Source organism: Ricinus communis, chromosome 7 (genome assembly GCF_019578655.1).
Source record: "Ricinus communis isolate WT05 ecotype wild-type chromosome 7, ASM1957865v1, whole genome shotgun sequence".
In the NCBI taxonomy this organism is placed as follows: Eukaryota; Viridiplantae; Streptophyta; class Magnoliopsida; order Malpighiales; family Euphorbiaceae; genus Ricinus; species Ricinus communis.
Genome location: NC_063262.1, coordinates 19,505,973 through 19,524,044, shown reverse-complemented (window position 1 = coordinate 19,524,044; position 18,072 = coordinate 19,505,973).

Sequence of the window (18,072 nt, the reverse complement as noted above, 5' to 3'; positions counted from 1 at the left end):
TAAGAAAATAGTAATTTTTTTTTAGAAATATATTTTTGATTTCTTGTATCTTTTGTCTTTATTTTATTAGTTTTTCGTTGATTAACTATATTTTATTAAATTTTTATATTATTTTTTTATATTTAAAGTAAAATACTTAATTTTAATTTATTAAATCTCTAAAAGTATTTTATTTTAAAATATCATCAAACTTTTATTTTTTATTTTTTAAATTCTTATATAAATATCTATTAATTTTGAAATTTCTCTTTAAAGAAGGAATTTAAGAATAAATAATAAAATAGAAAAATAATGCAAATGAGGCAAAAAGCGAGAGTAATATAAAATTATTGAAGTCGAGAAACTAAAAAGCAATTTAGCAACATAAAATGAATATTGTCTATTAGGGTTCACCATGTTCACAAACTCAATTAAAGAAACAAAATGCCTTATGGATAAAATTTAAGAGAAGTTACTTTTCTATAAATAATCAATTTGTCTATATTGTAGTGCTATCTTTAAATGATGTATATAATGTTAGAATCAGGATTTGATAAAAGATATTATCTGGAGTCATATAATTATTAACACTCTCCTTAAGGCAAAATTCGCCCTCTATATGTGCAATAGAGAATCCGCAAATTCTCTCATGGGGTAAAATGAAGCCAATTGATTATATGATGCATTTATAAAATCAATCCAAAATAGTGTTTGTATTTGTAACAGAGTTGATAGAGAGAGGAATTTATTTTATCTGCAGCAAAAACAAATGCCAAAATTATCTATATATAACCATAAGTTAAAATATTTAAAATGTATAAAGAATATATATGACCCTTTGAAAGAATATAACTATTTGAAAGGGTGTTTTGAAAATATATGACTCTTTGAAAAAATATGACTATATGGAAAAATATGATTAAAAGTTGTATCTTTTAGATAAAATATAGCAATTATTTTGAAAATATCCAATAATCCCCCACTATTTTTAAAATATTAAAAAACAGTATATAGATCATATCAGCTCTCAAAATCATATGCATAAACAAGGGTAACCATTATTTAGCGATAGTTTTTTATAGCAAATCTAAATAATATGATAGACAAGCTTTGAACCATATAGCCTAATAATAAGTTACTCAATATTTCACATATATTACTTTAAACAACAAATCACCTTTTAACAATAAATTAACACTTCAAGGCCTTATGTACTCATATCATTTTCATAGATTTTTCAAGCCAAGCCCTTTTATCTTTTGGAACGGCCTACATTTCACATCTATATAGGCAGACTTGAAAACCCCCACTGCAAGCCTTCTTATCATGTTTGTTAAGTGCTTTATAAAACACAACCTCCTTCTTTTCCAATTACGGGTATCAAGAACTATATGCCATTGGGATGGAAACAATGAAGTGAGTATAGTGCTTCAATCACTCTTTTGATGTACTTTGACTCATTAAACTCAAGACAAGATGTTGTATCATGTGTTGAATTAAGGTTCCATCATTGGTGATCTAATTCAATGGGCTTGAGACCCATCCCTCTTGATGTTTTGTTCACCAAGTCTCTTATCAATCCTTTTATTAAATGATCAGCTAAATTCTAACTTGATATTACAAAGTCAACAGTAATTACTCCATTTGTAGTCAAATCTCTCACATAATTGTGCCTTAACCCAATATTTTTGAACTTTCTATTAGACTTGAATACAAGCTCTTAACTAATGTTGCAACACTATCACAGTGTATAGAAATATGTGTTATAGGTTTTTACCATAAAGGTATTCCATATAACAAGTCTCGGAGCCATTCGGCTTCTTTACTTGCTGAAGCTAAAGCTATAAATTCTGCAGCCATAGTGGAATCTGTTATACAAGATTGTTTCTTGGAACCCCAAGAAATAGCACTATCGCTAAGTATAAAAATTCACCCGGTAGTTGATGCATGATCATCCTTATAAGTAATCCAACTAGCATCAATCTATCTTTCTAAAACTGAAGGATATCTAGCATAACTTATGCCATAATTTTTAGTATTTTTTAGGTACTTTAGAATTTTTCTTACACCATGCTAATGCGTGTTATTTGGATTAATTGTATACATGCTCATCCTACTAACTACATAGGCTAGATTTGGCCTAGTACATGTTATTATGTATATCAGACATCTTGTCCTTTTTGCATATTCCAATTATGATACAAAATCTTCAACATTTTTACCAAAATTCATATTTGGATCAATAGGAGTTGAGGCCGGAATACAATCAACACAATTGAACTTATTGAGAACTTTCTCAATGTAATGCGATTGAGAGAGTGTTATACATTCTTGATCTCTCAAAATCTTAATCCCAAGGATGACATATGCCTCACCTATGTCTTTCATATTAAAACAACTAGACAAAAAATTTTGGTAACTTCATCTTGTTCTAAGTCAGTTCCAAAGATCAACACGTCATCCACATACAAACAGAGATAAAATATATTCTTTCATTAAACTTGCTATAAACACATTTATTAGATTCATTAATCTTAAAGTCATTAGCAAATATTACCTCATTAAATTTCTAGTGCCATTACTTAGGTGCTTGTTTTAGTCTATACAAAGACTTAATAAGTTTACACACCTTGCGTTCTTGACTAGTTATAATAAAATCTTCAGGTTGTTCCATATATACTTCTTCATCCAAATCACCATTTAGAAACGTTGTTTTAATGTTCATGTGATGAATTACTAATTTATGAATAGAAGCTAGTGCAATGAGTAACCTTATTGTGGTAATTCTAGATACTAGTGAATGAGAATCAAAATGATCAATATCTTACTTTTAAGTAAAGCCTTTAGCCACTAATCTGGCTTTAAATTTACTAGTGGTTCCGTCCATTTTTATTTTCTTTTAAAAATCCATTCACAACCGATTGGTTTAGAACCGGGTGGAAGATCAACCAATTTCTAGGTTTTGTTTCTCATAATTAAATCCATTTCATCATTGATAGCTTCCTTTTAAAATGCAACATCTTGTGATATCATAGCCTCTTGAAATGTTTTGGGATTTGCTTCAATATTGAATCAATAAGGAATCTGATTACTTATTGATTCTCTTATTCCTTCAGCTAAGAATATAAAAAGAATCAAGAACATAAGTTTTTGGTTTCTTTACTCTTTTGCTCCTTCGAAGTGTAATAACTTCTTCATCACTATCATCTTCTAAATTTTTCTTTACTAGAAATTTATTCTTGTTTTAGAATTTTATCATTTATCTTAGAAATAGATTTAAATCTATTTTCTTCAAAAATAGCATCTCTTTACTCAATTATAGTGTTAACTAAAATTGAATTATAACCATGAACCTATAAGCTTTGTTATTATCTGCATAACTTAAGAAAATGCACTCAACATCTTTTTCACCCAATTTCTTTCACTTAGGTTCAGGTACTTTGATAGTTGTCCTACATTCCCAAACTTTTAAATAGTTTAGGTTAGGTTTTCCTTTATTCCACAATTCATAAGAGGTAGTTTTGCTCTTTATTAGGAACTCTATTCAAAATATGGCATGTTGTAAGTAATGCATCACCGTAAAAAACCTTGGCTTAATCTAGAATTTGATAACATGGCCTTCACCATTTCAGTTAACACATGATTGTTTCGGTCAGCCACACTATTTTGATGTGGTGTATAAAGAGTCGTGGTCTCATGAATGATTCCTGGGACTTAAAATATGTAGAATTATAATGTTCTCCTCCTTATCTGATCTTAAGCATTTAATAAAGACAATGCAACTCAACCTCAACTTTATATATCTTAAACTTTTCTATTACTTCATCCTTATAATGCAACAAGTAAACATAACAAAATCTTGTGCAATCATCTATGAAAGTAACAAAATATTTCTTTCTATATAAAATTGGTGTATTATGCAAATCATACATATCATTATGTATAAGATCAAGCATATCAGTCTTTCTATCAATCTTAGAAAAAGGATTTCTTGTTATTTTTATTAATATATAAGTTGTGCACTTTTTTGTGATTTTTAAAATATGGTAATAAATCCATTTTAACCATATTATGCAATCTTCGAAAGTTTACATGTCCTAATCTATGATGCCAAAGGAAAGAAAGCTCCAATGTATAAACGGAAATTGTAACAATATTATTAGAATCAACATTTAGTTTGAATATACTATCACAAAGATAACCTTTTTCCACAAACATACCTCCTTTGACAGTACAAACTTATCAGCCTCAAACATAAGTTTAAGACCAAACTTGTTCAATAAACTACCTGACACTAAATTCTTCTTGACTTCTGGTGCATAAAATACATTTGTAAGAGTTAAAGTGCTGTCATAAGTAAATTGCAGTTCCAAATTACCAACTCCAAGAACAGGAACAGTGGCTGAATTTTCCATGAATAAAACAATCTTATCATCAATGGGTCTCATAGTCTTGAATAAATTTTAATTTTTGCAAACATGTTAGGTAACGCCAGAATCAATCCACCAAGTATTATCATCCTCAAGTAAATTGATTTCAAAAATCATAGCAATTAAATTTTTATTTGCCCCACTTGAGGATTCTTGCTTCTCTTTCTTCTTTTTGAGAAAGTTACATTCAAACTTGTAATATCCTTCCTTATGATAGAAAAAGCATTTGCTTTTTTTCTTTTGCCTTTTATTCTGTGAATTGTTATAGGATTGATTATGCCTCTTGTTTGAAGACTTGCTAAACTGGCACTCTTCAATTACATACAATTTAGAGACATAAAATTATTTGTTCTCATCCTACATGAGAAATTCCTCTTCAACATAAAGATGGTTAGCAAGATTATCAAGAGTAATATCTTCCTTTTTATGTTTAAGACTTCCCTTGAAATCTTTTCAAGGAGGGGGTTGTTTATCAATAATAGAACTGACAATAATAGTTTCATCCATATGTATTTTGTGTTGTGAAAAATAATTTAGAATTATTTTTATTTCAACAAATTATTCCATAATAGACCTACCATCAACCATCTTAAAATTATTAAATTTCGAAACAAGAAATTTCTTACTAGTAGCATCCTCTTGCATATATTTTTTCTCCAATCTGACCCAAAAATTCTTTTACAGGAGGAACATAGTGGTAACATCAAAAAAAGAATCATTTATAGTATTAAAATTATGTCCCATACATATTTCATCATTCATTTCCCATTTATGTTTTTTTCTTGTATCACCAAGAGTTTCATTTTCGGTTTCCACAGGCTTGGGAGTATTAAGAACATATATCATTAGTAAAGTTACCAATAGAAAGTGAATTCCCTTTTGGCGACGAACAAATCTTCCTCCATCAAAGCATTTTAGTTTTACGAAATTAGAAGCAAAATCTTTCAAAGTTCCTAGCATTGTAACTTGATAATTTTATCTTAAGATTAGAACTAGGATTTATAAAAGATATAGCTTCAAGTCGTGTAACAATTGCCACTCTCCTTAAGGAAAAACTTGCCTTTTATATTGTACAACAAAGGATCTGCGAATCCCCTCACATGATAAAATGAAGCCAATTGATGCACTATACACTTATGAAATCAATCCAAAATAGTATTTATATTTGTAACAGAATTGATAGAAAGAAAGGAATTTGTTTTTTCTATAGCAAAAACAAATGCCAAAATGATCTATATATAACCATAAGTCAAAATATCTATATATATATGAAAGCAAGGTTGTAACTTGTTTTCTCTCTCTTTACAAGAACTTTTCTATAATTTTTAAGTTATTGTGGTGAGCTTAAAAATTTATATGAGAAAAATAGTACTAAAAAATAATTATCGTATGACTACTAAAGAAATACATTAACTATTCTAGAAAGATATATATTAATTAGTATTAAAAATATTTTAATTTTATACTTAACCATTTAATTATTTTAAATTTTTTTCCTCACCCTATCATCATAAGAATTATTCTAAAATCTTTAATTCACTTCTTAAAATTATAAATTTAATCTAATTTTTGTAAAAAAATCTTAATAATTTTTCTTTCAATTATTTAATTACTTCGAAAGTTTTTTCCTTACTCTCTTTCATAAGAATTATACTAACATTTTTAATATATTTTAAATTTAATTTTATATATTTTATGTCCAATTTCATAAATAAAACTCTAATTTCATATTTCTATATGAAGATTTATACGTGTATCTAAATAACTTATGATTAATAACTTGTTTCGTTTTTGCAATTGGCTCTCCGTACTCAATTTTAATTCAATTAGACTTCTCAACTTTATATATTATAATTTTTAACCACTCTACTAACGGTAGTAATAAAAGAATTAATATTCGTACTAATGACGTTACTTATAATATCCAAAATATATAATTAAACTATTAAACTTATTTTACTTTCGTAATTAGCCCCCTAAACTCAAATTTGATTTAATTGCGTATATGAACTTCACGAGTTATTATATTTAAAACCTTCACAGACCGAAGTTAAGTGCTTTGTATTAACCTCTTGTGAAAAGTGTGTTCTATTAATTTTAATATATTGTTTATTATACATTAAAATTATTTTATTAATTTATTAAATAAAATAAAAAAAATTATTTTTTATTCTCATAGGCTATGCTCACACCAGTGACCATAACAATGAAATATTTAATAGATATAAGAAAACGACAAGTTTTGTTTGAGGACTAAAACTCATTGTTTTACTTTTTTATTTTATTTACTTATTTTGTATGTTAAATATTTTATTATTTTATTCGAACTTACGCATTTTTTAGACTGCGTAAACACATGCCGTTAATGCCTGTAATTAAAGGATCTAAAATTAACAACTAGTAAAGTTGAAAGGTCCAATTGTATCAAAGTTGAGTTTGGAGGGCCAATTACAAAAGTGAGAGAAGTTCAGGAGGCCATTTATGTATTTAGCCGTTATTTTATATTTTAAATATATTATTATTTAAACTTACACATTTTTAGATGGCATAAAATATATGTGCACAACGTATGTGATTGAAGGGTTTAAAACTAATAACCTGTAAAATTAAAAGTCCAATTGAATTAAAGTTGAAATCGTTGGACCAATTACAAAAAATGAGACAAATTCAGGGGTCTATTTATGAAATGACTTCCACCAAAGAACAGGCACTATACTATTTTATTACTTTAATCAATTTATTAATGATTATTTTTTATTCATATATTCTACTTTCATCTTCAAATATAATTGAAGTACAAATAAGTAAGAAAATTCTTTAAAAAAATTATTTCTGAAATTGTATTATAAAATCTATAATTCTCAAATAATGAAACTTTCAGTTTGTAAAATAATTTATAATCATTCACTTATTTCGATTAAAAATGTAATATTTTAAGTTCAATTTCATATTTTTATATATATTTATATTTATATCTAAATAATTTATTTTTATTAATACTATAAATGTTCATATTAATTTTTAGCTCATATAAATATTTTATTTATATAAAATGGCATCCGTGCAAAGGACAGATATTGGGCTAGTTTAAGAGGTATTATGAATAGATATTAACTCTTTAAAAGAATATAATTATATGAAAGGGTGTCTTGAAAAGATAATGACCCTTTAAGAAAACATAACTATATAAAAAGACATAATTAAAAGTTGTGTCTTTTAGATAAGAGGTAGCAATTATTTTAAAGATATCCAACATGTAATTCAAAGAATTATCTCTTAAATCAATGTATAATAAATTATTTTAAAATATCATCTTCATATTTTCTTTAGATGATGTACAATAGTTTAATGAATTGTTATGAGATCAACATTTATTAAGAAAAATTACCTTTTAAAAAAATTTAATATTATTAATTTAATATTAATTGGATTTGAAATTTCATAACTTTTGAAAATAAGACTTAATATATGCATGATAATTTCCTTATAAAAATGTAAGATATTTTTCTATTAAATCTAATAATATATGGCGAATTAAGACTTCAATTAGCATTTGAATGCGAAAAATACAACAACACATTGTATAAATCTTTAAGGACCTAATGAATTAGACTAATTTTTTTTAAAGGACCCAATGAGCTAAAGTTGAAAAGTTGAGCATCTTATTGATATATTTCTTTTACTTATTTGCAATAAAGATGTTTGTATGCATGCTCTTAGAGAAAGGACTTAAAATTGATAAAAATAAAAGCATAAACTTTTTTTATTACAGTTCAAACGATTATTAGAGACTAAGTAAAATAAAGTAAAAAAATAGGAAACCCAAAAATAGATTTTGTTTTTCCTATTTCTTATTTTATAAATTCTATTATATTTAACCTAATAATATATTTTTTAAAAGAAATATATTTCTTATTTGAAAAAAATATAAAAACATACATTGCGAGCAGACGCTTTTGCACTTAGAAGATTTTAATTTTGTTCATGACAAATAAGCACCTTGTGATTTAGTTTTCGTATATTTTTACTACTTATAAATTAATATTTTTATATTTATATAATTTAATATTAGTATAATATTTATTTTTAATAATAAAATTATTTTATAGGTGATTTACTATCAAATCAACTATTAGGATACTCTTAAAAATATTATAATTTTGTTTTAAAAATAATCTCATTTTATTTTTAATAAAATTCAAAAATGTATGTTACTTTTTATTTAATATGAATTCAATGTAATTAGTTATATGCTAAATCACTTAATAAGTTATTTTATTATTAAAAATAAGTATTATACTAATATTAAATCATAAAAATCTAAAAATATTAATTTCTAAGATAATAAAAATATAAAAAAACTAAATCACATAATACTTATTTATTATGAAAAAATTAACCGCTTAGATACAAAAACCTCAAACTACAAGGTACTTTTTCTATTTCTCCCTTCTTATTTTCACATATATCGTTTTTACTGACTATCACCACCGTTTACTTTTACTAACACTATCTTAAATTCATCTATATGAGAAAGTCATTTTTTTAATCAGATTTCTTAGTCATCAATAGCAACATTTACATAACTAAGATTAAAAATAAACATTAACTAATATTTTAAAACCACCACCGGTCACCACCACACTATCACCTGCCACCAATTCACGCTTTCTTTTATGGTAAAAATTAGTAATGTTTAAAGAACTAATATAAAACAAAAGAAGTCAAAATTATTATTAACAGTTATTAAATTTACCAAACTCGTTTCAGTAAAACTAAAATATTTATCTCTATAAAGTTTGACCATAATAACACTTTGATATGTCTTATTTGAAAATCAAATCCCATTAATAAAGTGTTAATTCCATCTATATCTAAGTCCTTTAGTTAAATTTTTCAGTTGTTCTAATTCTCATTTAGAATAGGGTGTTTATAAATAATATTTGATAATTAATGTTATGTCAACACTAATTCTATTTCAAATTAACCATAATAATATACTTAAAATAAAAAATAATTTGACTATTTTTTAAAATTTTCTACAAAATTTAAAAATATGGCAAAACATAAAAAAATTATAAACTCATAATTATTATGAAATTTTCATATTCTTATTGATGTGTTTAAGTTAGTATTTACAAGTGCATGAATTGTAATAATAATAAAACCGGTAAACATATTGTGAGATCAATCTCTTAAAGAACGTGTAGCAAACGTATTATAAGAACTAATTAGCAAACACACAATACTCAAAAGTAAATCTAACACTACAAGAAATAGCAATTTAAAGACCACTAGATGTGGTCTATAAGGGATCACTAAACCAATATAATGATCACTTAGAGAGCACATCGTGTGATCACTAGAAACCTGGTCGCTAATGAAAATAGAGACCACAAATCAATATGGTCTCTATTTAGCTACCTATATGTGGTCTTTATCTGGTCTTTAGTTGATTCCAATTTTACTCACGTAGGAGACCATCTGGAGACCACTTAGCGACCACAGTTGTGTGGTAGCTAATTTAGAGACCATGCAATGTAGTTGCTAAGTGGTAGCTAGCTTAGAAACCACTTAGAAGTGGTCACTAAACAAATGATCTCTAATTTTATCTACCAATTAGTTATAGTCACTAAATAGTCTCTGTTTAGCTATCACATTAGAGACCATTTAGTATGTGGTAGATAAATTTATTTTAAAATTCTTTTATATTAATTTTTATTGGATAGTTTTCACATATTTAATTCTTATTATTACTATGTCATCTATGTTATATATATTAAAATTAAATATAACAAAAAATATACTTTTAAATTATAAAATAACGGAATAGAAGAAAAATATAATTTAATTTAAGAATTTTGTAGTGTACAATAAAATTAATAAGTGCAAACACCCTATAATTAATAAATAACCAAATAGCATGTCACAAAGTTCCAATACATTTAGAGAGTACAAAAAATAGAAAGAAAAAGTACTAATAAACTCACGACTCACCAGTTGGTGAATCTTACCGCAAGTCGTTGCCGAAGGGTTGAGTAGAGGGACTGGGGACATACTGTTGAGTGCTCTAGATCAAGCCCTGCACCAACTGGTGCACGGTGATCTCTAACAGTTGAATCCTCTCATCTCTCTACCACAACTGATGTCCCAACTGCACGGTAGTGTCTTCAAGCTGTCAAAAGAGTGCTCATTATTCCCACTAGTGGCAACTATGAAGGTCGAGGCATCAGAGTGATACAAAGATGTCTTATTTTTGCCCATTCCATACATATATATACTATGTGATGAAGCCCGAACTATCTCTAAGAAAATTCTCTCCTCCTCCTCTTGGAACTGTGTCACCAGATTACTAATTTCATCGTGAGACGCCTCTACTATGCGCTCCTTGAGGCTTTCCTACACGGTCATTAAATGTATTATAATATATAAATTAAATAAAATATATAATTAAAATGGAGCTACTAAATTAATTAATTAATTAAATTAAATTAATTTTTTTATTACGCACTTATCCTAACTTGCCTAGCGCAGTCATCCATATATTGCCTCAATCCATCGGCACCTTTAGTCATGTCAAATAAGTTTGAGACAAACATGTTTTAAAAAAACACATATAATATTGAATTTTCAATAAAAGTAGCCACATCGGCCTGCTCTTCGGCTGTTGGCATTGGGTCTTTATTTCTCTGCTTTTCTTCTCAGCAGCGACTTCTGTCCTAGTTTCTAGGGCGAGCTTCTTTTCACAGAGTTGCCGAATCTTCTCAACCCTCATGGTGTGGAATTCCTTCAATAAAGATTTTCCCCTTGCTATCAACCTAGGGCTCAGGTTTTCCATTATACAGCGACAAGGCCCCATTTTCCACAAATAAAATGAACCTTTTGGCGGGGGAATTTTCTTTCCTCAACCTTTTACCTAGTAGTTCATCTTCTTTTCAAACTGATCGAGCCATAATTCCCTTAATGCCTAAGTCATCTCGGGAGCTTATTCTGCCACGACCTCTACCGAGGTCGAACCCACGGGTATGTCCCATCTTTCTTATCATTCTCATAGCCGGAGTGTCCCTTTACCCAAACTTGTGCCAGCAATATCTTTGTTCTGCTCTTCTCAAGCTTCTGTTCCTTTACGTCCCCTTCTTCAGGCTCTAACATTGCTACCTGAAACCCTATTAGGACATGCTCTTCGATTGTTTCTACCACCCTGATCCGAACTTTAGTGGCCTTGACTGTCACAACCTTGCATTCGAGTAAAAATTTAACCATTTGGTGCAAAATAGAGGGGACGCCGGCCTAGAGTGTGAAATCACGACCTTTCTAAAAGGATTACGAATAAGATTGGAATGTTAAGGATAATAAATTCTGCGACTGATTTTATGGGCCCCACTTTTACTAAGGCTTTGAAGGTTTCATAGCCTAACTTTTCTACTTGTTATAGGCTCTGGTTATAGTGGTAGTGGGTTCTAAATTAGTTCTTTCCAATTCGTACTTGCCTAAGAATCTCAAAGGGCATATGTTGATCCTGATCCATCATCCACCATTACACGTGGGCTTTTTACCCCTTTAACTTCCGCTTCGATATACAAAGGCTGATTATGCTCTCTCTCCTCAATGGCAACTCTTCATCCGTAAAACAAATTACTTCTCAAGTCTTCTTCTGATTTGGGACTAGCTCCTCAAGAGTTACATCCACTAATACCATAATCTGGTCCAAGGCTTTAGTCAATGTCTTGTGTTGTACTAAGGATGCCTCTAGTAATTACCACATGAAGATATTAGGCTAGATTTCTTCAACTGCCTCAATAAGGCATCTTCACTCATCTTTGGCTCGCTCTTCTTTTCCTCTTTTCCTTTATCTGTTCCTTCATCTCTCTTCTCTTTCTCAAACTGCTTATTCATGTCATTGTATACCCGTCAACCTTAGGTAATACCCTTAACTGCCTTGCTCGTTGGTTCCTAGACTGCTGTACCGAATTCTTTCTAGATGTTTAGGGGTCCTACTCTCTCCGATGGATTTTCTTCTCTCTGCTCACTTTTCCAAACATTGAGACTCGCAATCGTGGAAGACTAGGTTCTAAAGCTGTCCTAAAGGTGAATGATGACGACTCGCTCGTTATTACTTATATAATGGCAGTTTACTCTCTCCCACTCTCTAATTTTCTTTTCTCTCTCTCACGTCCCAGTCTTTCTTCCTTCTGTGCTAGAATTTCCAGTAACGACTCAGTAGTTTCAAACACAGTCTTCTAAGAGATCAGAACTCACCATCATGGTTGGGTAAGTTAGTGAACAAGCATTATTGTAGTTTAGCAACAGGTTAACATACGTTCCTATTTTTGGGTCTATGATCTTACCATCATCTATCAATCTCTGAATTGCATAAAGGAGGTGCTTACAACTGTCCGTCTTGTGGTCGTTCATCTAATGATACTAGCAGTAAGACCCCGCGTCTTTCCCCAACTGTATTGTTCCTAGTTTGATCAATGGTGGGTTCAATAGCTTATGCTCTAGCAGCTTTACCATGACTTAGGATAGAGGCATTAAGAACTTGGAGAATCTACGCAGTTAAGCCAGAGCATTGTGCCCTATTACCGATAAATTCACTTCTTTAGAACTCAAGGCATTCCTGTTGTTTCTCATGTAGGCGCTCTTTTTCAGCTCGACCTCTTCTACATTTACTGCACATTCTCACAGGTCCTTGAAATTATTGATTGGGTAAGTAACCAACCACTCATATATATTAGGCAGCAAACCTTTAATGGCAAATCTGACCTGGTTATTTTCGACCGGCCTAACTATTATTTTTGCTACCTTCGTTCTAAACTAGAAGATGAAATCTAAGGTTGTCTTATTCTGTAGTTTTTGGTAAACTCAAAATCTCAAGTGCAGACTTCTACCTTGGTGTTGTACTTGTATTGCCCAATGAACTTAGCTGCCATATCCTTTCAGTTATCTTTCACCTTTTCTTCTAACTGTCAGTGCCATTTAGCAGCGAGCCTAGTTAAGCACAAACTAAAGTACTTAACTATCTGCTGCTTGGTCAGGTTAGAGCACGTCGACATCCTTACCCTGTAGGAGTTCAGAAAGGCATAGGGATCCCTTTTCTAATGAAATTTCAGTAGGTCTGACAGACTCATTTTTCTCTTGAGAGGTCATAGCCACATGATCATCTAGATCTTCGATTGTCTCCCATCCCTTCAACTTCATTATCTTCTCCATCCTCTCTAACTGTTTAGCCATTTCAGCAAACTTAGGATCTACTAATGCCGGTGTAGGAGCTGGTGCAAAGTTGGCAGGTCTCACAGCTGGAATCTCGTCGTCGCCATCCATAAAATTCATATGAATTGTTTGCATATCGCTGCTCTTTCTTTACCACTGGGGCAAGGAAATTAAAGTAATCGACGCTATTAATGATGTCGGCATACTAGCGCCATTTCCTAGTACTGTCCCACTACTTATAGCATTCTCTAAATTCAGTGTAGGCAACAACAACTTTAACAACTTTGTATGTTGCTTAACCGTTTTCGTTAGGTCCTGCACTTGACTTCTCATGGTAGTTACTTCCTCCTGTAAGGCCTGCATATCTGCTTGTTGCTCTTCAATCTTAGCGATTCCTCTAACTAGTCTACGTCGCCACCTAACCCAAGTAATGATGGAATGGTTAAATCCACATAAAGGGTTAGAAACCTGTGTATGTAGAAACTTGAATGCATGTATCCATCTATGATAACTTCTTAACCTAACGATTGTTGGGATAATGAGAAAAACGATGCTCTTTATTGGAAGATAAGTACTTGCATTCCTATCGACATTCATAATCAAGAGACTATCATAAAGTTCTCTATTACAAAATCATTAGAATCTTGGTGCTGATAGCATGATTACAAAAGGAAGAAGAACCACCTGAGCCACCTAATTAGAGTACTTCAGCACCTCCCTCTCAAAGATAAAGTCCTCAGTGATCAACTTCTTGTCTATGAGGGACTGGATATCTTTCTTGAGGCAAATGCAATCATCAATTACATGTTTGAACATGCAATGGTACATGTAGTACTCTGCGACCTCACAGTCGTTGCAGGTGAGCACCCTCCAAGTTGGAGTAGGTCTGGTAGGCAGTAGTCCCTGGTCTTGGAGGTCCACAAGGATATTGGAGTAAGACATGAGTGATCGTGCGAACTTCTTCTTCTTTTTCTTGGCTTGGTTCTAGGCTGCACCTATCCTTTTTATCGGGTTTTCTGCCTCTTCCTCTTGGCCTTCTTTCCTGAAGCTTTGGCAGCAGCAACTGTGGGCGGTTGTTTCAGGCGTGTACCCAAATGTCTTTAGCGACTACGGTAACATAAGGCTTTTCAACCTAATCAGGAACATACTAACTAATCATTGAGACTAACGCAGAGATGGGAGTTGTCACCCTGGTAATCATCGAAACACTTTTACTAATGAGTGGCGTTTCTCAGATTCCATAAGGAAGCTTACGCCATAGAGTCCAAAGATGGATCCGGAAGCCAAATTCCTTATTTGTGTATATGAGAAGCAATTTATACACAGGCATATCAAATAACCCATATAATACACCTAAGTCTAACCCATTTTACTCAAGCCCAGCCCGTACTAGAATGGTTAGCCTAGTTTACATGTTATGCTTTTGATTTCCAAACTTTAGACCTAATGTACTACCTATTATGAGAATGCCCATTCATTGTGATTCTAATTCTAATTAAGCCCAAGCCCTAACTAAGCATGCCAAAGTCCGCTAAGTCTACGTAGATTTTAGAGTTTCATGCCTAGTTTATGTTGATTAGCCTATTAGACTATCAGATTCATGTTGGAGCTAGTTTCTACCCTAAATATATGTAGCCCATTTTTAATTAATCAATCATATAACACATATTTTATTAATCATACAATAACCAAAAATAAATAAAATAAAAGTAAAAAGTAAAACCTAATTATTACAACCCGACCTACAACTACGATTGTGAAAAGGAAAAGACCTAAAAACTATAAAGAAGCTAAAATACATCAAAAGTTGTCCAAAAAAATGTAGGATGAGCTTGAACAATTGTTTGGCTCTATATGTAGAGTCGATCGGCTCTAGAGTTTTCAAGTTGGTTCTCATCGTTCATCAGTACATTTTCACATCCCTAGAGCCGAATTTCACATGCACAGACAGTAAAATATTTAGAATAAAAGAAAATAAAATAAAAAATAAAAATAAAAATAAAAACATTAAAATAATAACATAGTAGTCTATTGATTGATTAAAACCCTAAACTGCTGAAAAACCTTTAGTATTGTAAACTAATAGAAGGCAAATCATTTATGATCAAATTAAACATATCTAATTACTTAATCATAATAAAAATAATAGATCTAAACATATCCTATGACATGTTTCTAATTAAATCAAAAATTCTAATTGGCAAAATATCATATTTCAAAATCCTAAATTTCTTTTTATTAGATTCAAAACCCAATAATAATGCATATTCACCAAAAACACTAATTTAACCATACTGATCATTGATCATGTTTCTAAGAAAAAATAACCAAAAGAAAACAAAAAGGAATAAAAGAACCGATTTTATAATGATGGTGAATGTATGATTGAAGGAACCTTGAGGTTCTCACCATGAATGATGGATCTACGAGTCTCAGGCAATGATGACGCAGTTGAGTCGAAGATTGGGTAGGAATCTAGTACTAGATATTGACGTAGAGAAATATTTTGTCGATTTAGAAATGGTTTCCAAAAATGATTCTTTCTTCAATGGCCTGTTTTCTAAAACTATTCTTTCTTAAATGGCTTGAATCTCTTGTTATCAACTAAGAACAACAACCTTTTTCTTTCTTTTCTCTCTATATTTTCTCTGTGTGTTTTCTTTCTCAGTGTCTCGCAAGTATCAATTTCACTTATTGCTAAATTTCAGCTCTTGATTGTTCTTAACCCTTGACTACTTCTTTCTATTTATAGAGATAGGGTTTCAAGGGAAAACCTAAGAGAGGTGATAGATTTTAGAAAATTGATAAATATCCAATTTTATTTTTAAAATTTAAATAATTATTAAGAAAAATAATGATTGTTGTCAAGGAAAACTTCTAGAATCTGTATCTAGACGTAAAATCATCGAAAAAAACGTCGGAGTGCAAAAACCCAATCGACTCTATATAGAGGAAGTTTTGAAAGTTTATAATTAGGTTATTAAATTTATAAAAACTGCCGTTTTAACCTTCCAAACTTTATTTTTCTTGACAATTGGGTCCAAATTGATTTTAAAAAGGTAATTCCAGCCAGATTAATTTCGACCCTAGCCTTAGATTCGCATGTCCTTCATCTTCTAGGACTTGAGAAGGCAATAGCTTTCATCATAGGGTTTTTCATTTTTCCCTCGATATCTAGATCTGAGAAAGGGGTGTTGACAACTGCCCCTGATTTGTTAAAATTTATGAGCATGCAAATGCATTAAATAAATAGAGAAAAATTATAGATATTAAGGATATAATAAAAGGATATGTAAGTTGTAGAAGCCATGCCTCGTAAGCTTAAACTTCAATCATTGATTCAATGTGGGGGCTATGCCTGCTTGGGTTAAGGACTTCGCCTGCTTGGGTTGAGGACTTCGCCTGCTTGGGTTGAGGACTTCGCCTGCTTGGGTTGAGGACTTCGCCTGCTTAGGTTGAGGACTTCACGTGCTTAGGTTAAGAACTTTGCCTGCTTAGGTTGAGGACTTCCCCTACTTAGGTTGAGGACTTCGCTTGCCTGGGTTGAAGACTTTAAGGACTTCGCCTGCTTGGGTTGAGGACTTCGCCTGCTTGGGTTGAGGACTTCGCCTGCTTGGGTTGAGGACTTCGCGTGCTTAGGTTAAGAACTTTGCCTGCTTAGGTTGAGGACTTCCCCTACTTAGGTTGAGGACTTCGCTTGCCTGGGTTGAAGACTTTGACTGCTTTTAAAGAACTACCTCCTTTGAATTGGGAGCTACGCTCGTCAAATTGGTGATTGTAGAGACTTCCCTCTAGCTATTTCCCTCTCTAAGAAATAATTTGCTGCTTTGGGTCAATTTGGTAATTTTCTACTTTTAGGTACTTAGGTTAAAATTTCTTACCTTGAGGCACAATTTGATTTATTTTGATGCTTTCCGAAAGCTATACTAGTATTTGGCCTATCTAGGGACTAAAACGTAATTTTACTGGATCAGGGACCAAACTTATAATTTGCCAGAAATTCCCCCTCATGGTATTAATCGAGCTTCTATGTGTCTTCTGCGCACTTGTACTAACTAAAACTTGATTTTGACAAATCAGAAACCTAATTGATTTTTTTGTCCCTTTCTTAATACATATAAGTAGCTTTTTATCCATATTTTTCCTTCACTTTACCCATTTTTCTTAATTTTCTCTCAAGCTCTCTTTGCTCTTTCTTTAATTTCTTACTTAATTCTTAATCGATTTCTATAAAATTAGTCCCAAAATGGCAAGTTCTTCTTCTAGATTCACTGGATGCACCCCAATCAGACCAAATTAGGAGTTTTCTGCCTCAATTTTCTGCCAAAATGACCTTAGGCTTGTGAAGGGAGAGAAGATTCCTCTTATAGCAAAGTTGAGCATCCATTGCGCTTTTTGAGCTGTTAGATAGTTAATTTATTGGCTTAAACTTCACTTCTGTGACTTAGAA